The sequence below is a fragment of the Rhinolophus sinicus genome, linkage group LG09, assembly GCF_036562045.2.
Source record: "Rhinolophus sinicus isolate RSC01 linkage group LG09, ASM3656204v1, whole genome shotgun sequence".
Classification (NCBI taxonomy): Eukaryota; Metazoa; Chordata; class Mammalia; order Chiroptera; family Rhinolophidae; genus Rhinolophus; species Rhinolophus sinicus.
The window spans coordinates 10,080,528-10,086,527 of NC_133758.1; the positions used below are offsets into that span (position 1 = coordinate 10,080,528).

Genomic DNA, 6,000 nt, shown 5'->3' on the forward strand with positions numbered 1-6,000 from the left:
CCAAAGTGACCTTTCTGTTCGGGTCCAGAAGACTGAGTGGAAGATTGCATCCCTGTGGTCACTCACCTGGGACCCCCGGCACTTCGTTCACCAGACTAAGAAAGCTGAGTCTAGAAGATGCTGTCAAAACAAAATCTCCCTAGACTTTCTCAATCATGTCCTGGAACTGTCCCAGGCATTTTGCAATCCCCTCATGCCACCACTTCTTGACCTTCAAAAAAATCTCCATGAAGGAGGAGGAAGTCAGTTATGTATCCATTTGACATTTGACACTTGTCACATGCCTGCTATAAGCCTGATACTGTTGGCTGTATTTGGGACACTTCATGAAGACAAGTTTCTACTCTCACGAAGCTTACAACCAACCTAGTGAGGGAATGGTGAACAGAGAAACAAACAAGGTCATCTCAGATACTAACAAAGCATATGAAGAACTTAAACTGCAGTGATACAGCACGGGGTGACTGCAAAGGACCACTTTAGTTTGTGGGGGAGTCAAGAAGACCTTTCTGAGGAGGTGACATCTGAGCTGAGCTCAGAACAGATGAGGCAGACATAACAGCATCTAAGGAAGAGGGTTAGGTAGGGGGACAGCTGCTACAATGGATCTAAATGGGGATGTGTCTTCAGTGGAACGGAAGCCAGAGTGACCTGACTGGTGACTCTCACTAATGGTGAGTTTGCACCCCAGGACATATCTAGCAATGTCTAGAGACACTTTTATTGCCACAAGTGTGGGAGGGTGCTACTGGTAGCTAGCGGGTATGCAACAGAAATGCCTCTAAACATCCTATAATGTACAAAACAGCTGTCCATAATGAAGAACTAGTGGACCAAAATGTCACTGGTCCTGAGGTGGAGGGGCCCTGGACTAGAGGGAATGCATGAGGGCAAGAGTGGAAAAGGCCATGCAGGGGGAGGTTCTCTGGTCCTATCCGACTGGGCAGGTCCTCGTGAGGAGTTTGCGTCCATTCCAGAGTGATGGAAGGCCACTGATGAGCTCTCAGGAGTCTGGCGTGGGCCTCTGCATTTTGAAATGATGGTTCTGGTGGGAAATTGTTGGGGATGGTACCATAATGGAACCTTGTACAGAAGCCCAAATGAGAGATGATGGTAGCTTGGACAAGCAGGGGAGATAGATAGACTTAGGTGGTTTGGGACATGTTTTCAAGATGAAATGGACAGAAGCGTCGATGAATTGGCTGTCTGGAGTGGTGAGGGCAAGAGGAATCAAAGAGGGCTCCTGGCCTTTTGGCTGAAGCAACTAGGGGGCTCCTTGTGACGTTTTTATAATGAGAAAGACTCGGAGAGGATTCGTTTGGGGGTGGAAAATCAGAAGTTCTCTTTTGGATGGGATGAGTGTGTGACACATGCAGATATATAGCAGGCAGGAGGCTGTCACCATATAGACAGTATGTAAAGTAGATAAGACACTAAAATCTACCAACAGTGTGCCCATTTATCTTAGACTACTTACACCATCATATTAAATTCAACATCACAAAAAATATAGCGGAAAGTTTTTCCTCTTGCTGTTTGCATAGAAAAAGGTACGCTCTGATAATCTATGGTTCTTAGAAGAAAAACAAAATTAAACAGGCAGCACAATGTGCTCTAAGAAAATGTTGACAACACCAAATGACCCAGCAGAAGCAGGTTAAGTATCAGGTCTCAGAAAACTTGAACTTCTTGCCGGCATCTCAACTTCACATGCCTGAAACAACTGTTCCCCTGGCGGGGATGCTGTTACCCTACTTCTCCATGGGCCACCTCCCAGGCACCCACGAAGGACCACTGTAGAAAGCGCCCCTCTGTGAAGCCGGCTCTGTTCCCGATGTGGATGGCTGCTCTTTTCTAGGCTCTTCAGACACTTGAAGTTCAGCCCTTCCCACAAGCCAGGCCTGTGCCAGTGGCTAATATCCCCTGCGTCCTTTCACTGAATACGACGGTGTTCTAGGAACTCGTTTGCAGACCAAGTGCCTAAGGCACTGGGCAGTTACATGGCCAAGGTCCCCCAGCTAATCAGACGCAGAGCCAGAATTTGAACTCCGGGCTGTCTGCTCCAGAACTCCTGCTCCTAGGAGTTTTTCATGACTCTCCTCCACTAGATTGCGAAGTCCTGGAGGGACAAAGTACGCCAAGGAGGGCTCACGGTGAACACCAAGTGCCCGGGTCTGCAAAGTACCACACATCTGAACTAGTCTTGACATTGAAAATCTGACCATGAAACTGCAGCTACTAGAGTTCAGTCTTTATGGAGTTCAAAATCTATGCCATTGAAATCTGCTATCAACCACTAGCCATTTAAAGGTGTATTTCGCAAAGAGGAAAAATAAAATCTTGATTTCCCTTCTCAAAGCCGAGCTGTTTAACTTGTTGAGAACCAACCCAAAGCTATATAAGAGTTTTCTCTTTACTGAAATTCCCATCTTTATCTAGAAAGAAACAATACTCAGGGTACTTTTCCCTTTTCCCCAGATACTTGGACCTAAGGCAACGTGGCCCAACCCACTGACACTTCCCCATTTGTTAGCGGGGCTGTATTTGCTCCCCATCTGGAGACCAAGACCACGTCCTGCTACATCACAGAGCTGTAGCTAACAGCTCAGCTCCCCACCTGCTCCAACTGTTCACAAATGTTAATCAATATATTGATTAAATTAATCGAGGTTTGCAATGATTTAATCAATAATAGCAAAGACGTTCACTGCGGTGTTGTTTACAATAGCAAAAGCCAGAAACCATCCACATGACCACCGCTACTGATATATTTGATCAAATTATGGTACACGCCACCTGACAGAATATTACCAGCTTTTACAAATGTTTACTAAGAATTTTTATTAACCAGGAAAGATGCTCAAGACATAATGAAAAAAAGGGCTATTGAATATAGCATAATCACAGTTACATATTTAAAAACAGTGCTTAGAAAAAAACGACTGGGCGGGAATAAAGCAATGTGAATGTGTTAATGAGATCCTGGGTCATCTTTTTACTTCATTCATGTTCCCACCGTTTCCAACTTTTGTGTGTGCATTGTTTTATAGTCAGAGAAAAACATTATTGGTTTTATTTAAAAATGTGTCTGTGGCTTCTGGGGCATGAAAAGGCTTTGTTCCACCCAGTACCTTTGTAAAGACAGTTAGTCATGTCTAGTGCTAACTACGAAGGGTACCAATTAAACAGCCAACAGGATCGTGGTGTTTGCAAAGTTGGTGCATTCTTTTATAAGTAAAACTATGTTGGAAGCTTATAATGTGCCAGACACGGGGCAAGCCCCTTAGGTACAAATATTAGCAAGGCAAGGTCTCTCCTTCAAGGAGCTTACAAGAGAGAGGCGCCCATTTAAAACCTCTGAATGAGAAAAGAATGAGTAAACAAGCATGGACCCAAATCCTTACAGATGAATACTTTTCCTTTTATCACCATTTTGAAACCTTTCGCAGGATTAAACAATCAACCAAACGTAAAAGAGTGATAACCTACGTGGGGTCCCAAACATTTTTTGGCAAAGCTGCCGCCTACCTTCTGAAGGTCTGGCTGCCATCTCCCGTTCCCCTTCCAATACACTCCTCACGAAGGTAAGGAACACACTAGAACCTCCCCCAAAATGGCGTGTGCTGGAACCTTCCCGCAGAGTTACATTCCCTCCTTCTAGACAGACAGCAGCTCCTTATCCATAAATTGCCTCATTCTCCACAGATCTTTCCTTCCTCAGTCATGAGACCTCTGCAGTGCACTGTCATCTGTGTGTGACATCCTGGATACTCCCCAAGTATAGACCTCCCACTTGCTGCCCTGGGCGGGGGGGCTCCCCTTCCCTGGACTTCACTAGGGCAGCGAGGCCACAATTTGTCACTAGTGATAGATCCACAGATGCCAAAAACAAAACAAACAAAAATCCCCCAAAGCCACCTCCCTTTCCTTTTTAAGCTAAATTTGGGAACTCACATCCATCAAGAATGAAAAGTTCCCAAACACCAAAAGTACAGACTTAATCCCTGAAGCACCCCTAGTGAAACAGGCAGTTAGAGGGACTCGCCCTAAACTCAAGCTTTGGCTTAAGGGCTAATCAGGGATGGATCTACCACCAGTGCCGTCCTGGGAGCAGAATGACAGAGCAGGAAAAGGCCCAGGGTCGCTCTGTCCACAGCCTTCCGTTACAAAGCGAGGTTCAGGGCGCCCAGGGGATTTGCCCTGATTCCCACTGCCCAGCAGAGCTCGCACTGGACCAGCTCCTGTTCTCACAGAGGGCTCTGTCCCAGGGGTCATGAACCTTTACTTCTCAGTAAAAACAAAGCAGGGGTGTGTGCGTGTGTATGTGTGTGTGTGTGAATTAATACATTACATATATGCTCCATACGATGAAGATGGTCTCATCATGAAATGGTTAAAAACGGTGCTAAAAGACTGAGCCAGCCAGCCTGGGCTCAAACCCCTGCTCTGACACTTCCTGCTGGTGACCTTGGGCTACTCACTGGAATCCTCTGCCCACTTTTTCTTGTGTAAATGAGGATTCTAATAGACTTCAGACGCTAGTGCTATTGTCAAGGTTAAGGGAAGTGCTGTAGGGAAAGCATTCAGGGCAGTGTCTGACACTTAAAGCAGTGCATGACTGTTGTTAGCTCTTACCACTTCAGAATGCAGGAAGCATAGCTTAGAGGGAAGTTCTGATATCCTCTTTCCACACCCAGCGGTTCCTCTGGTGTGTCCTGTAGGCTGAACCTGGGAGCCTGGGGAGACCACTCCCCCTCAGCCAGCAGAGGCCAGAACCAGACCACTTCATAAGGCTTTGTGTTTATGGTGCTGGGAGCCCCTCTGGCACCAGCTTTCTCCACTCACTTTCCCCCGGGGTCCTGCAACAGGTTTAGTGGAAACTTATACAATCAGGCCACGACTATTTCATTTGCCGAGAAGAGTCTTATTCAGAGAGAAAACCCCTGTAGGGTGATTGTAACAATTGGTCTTTGGCTAGGTGAATAAGAGGAAAGCAGTAAGCCCCCGTGCCTGGCCACTGTGGGGACAATGACAGAGATTCAGGAAAGGCATAAATCCAGAGTCCGCCTCTTTTTGGATAATTTATGTAGGGGTTCAGGAAGAGTCCCCCAAGATGTGTCTCAGTGGTATGCGGGTTATTTTCAGCTAAAGGTAACCGAGACCCTGTGGGTTCAAGAGAAACTTCTGCCCCCACCCCCAGCTACCTACAAGAATTTGAACTAGGGGCCTTGCCTATAAGAATTATTAGAGAAAAGCTTTTTTGACCTATCTATACGGCAGGGTAAACCACTAATTACTGAACATCTGCTCTTCTGGCAATGACCTCTGAAGCCCCAAGGCACCTTACCTCAGCCCTAGTTCAGACTGTCATATATATATATATATATATATATATATATATATATATATATATATATATATATATCCCATGTTCCCTTTCTGTCTCTGACTCTGTCATGTATGTGTAGTTCCCATACATATGTATGTAATTAAATTTGGTTATTTTCTCTTGTTAGTCTGTCTCCTGTAGATTTAATTATTAGACCAGCTAAAACAACCTTGAGGGAACAGAAAAGTTTCTTCCTCCCCTACATTTACTTGGTACTTATTAATCATGGAACATGTGAAATGAATGGCCTGTACTGGGCCCAATAAGCACTTTAAAAGAGACACCGAGTGAAACGCCTAACCACAGTCAAAGCCATTCACTGTCAATAAAACATCCTGAAGTACAACGTATAGCGGGGGGAAGGGAAGCTAGCTTAGTAGGACGTTTTCTACAGCTCCAAAGAATTACATTTATTAAGTTGACCACAGGAAACGGTGAGTATGCAACCAAAATAAGAAGTGAAAACGGCTCAGTCTCCTACCTGTACCAATGTTGTACGACGTTCCAGTGGCAGGACTCAACCAGCAAGGGTTCTCTCCATACAGAAGGGAAGGTAACGTAATCCCTGCAGACAGGTGACACTATACAGTTCTCCATGTTGTATTCCAGCT

The 6,000-nt window shown here is 45.5% G+C and overlaps 1 long non-coding RNA gene across 1 annotated transcript in view; it reads right to left on the reverse strand.

The window, feature by feature from the left end:
• LOC141573056 (uncharacterized) overlaps positions 1 to 6,000 on the reverse strand; it is a 33,325-nt gene extending 27,325 nt beyond the window's left edge. Inside the window, exon 1 of the long non-coding RNA XR_012498623.1 lies at positions 5,871 to 6,000. This is a non-coding gene — a long non-coding RNA (uncharacterized LOC141573056). The remainder of the gene's footprint in view (positions 1 to 5,870) is intronic.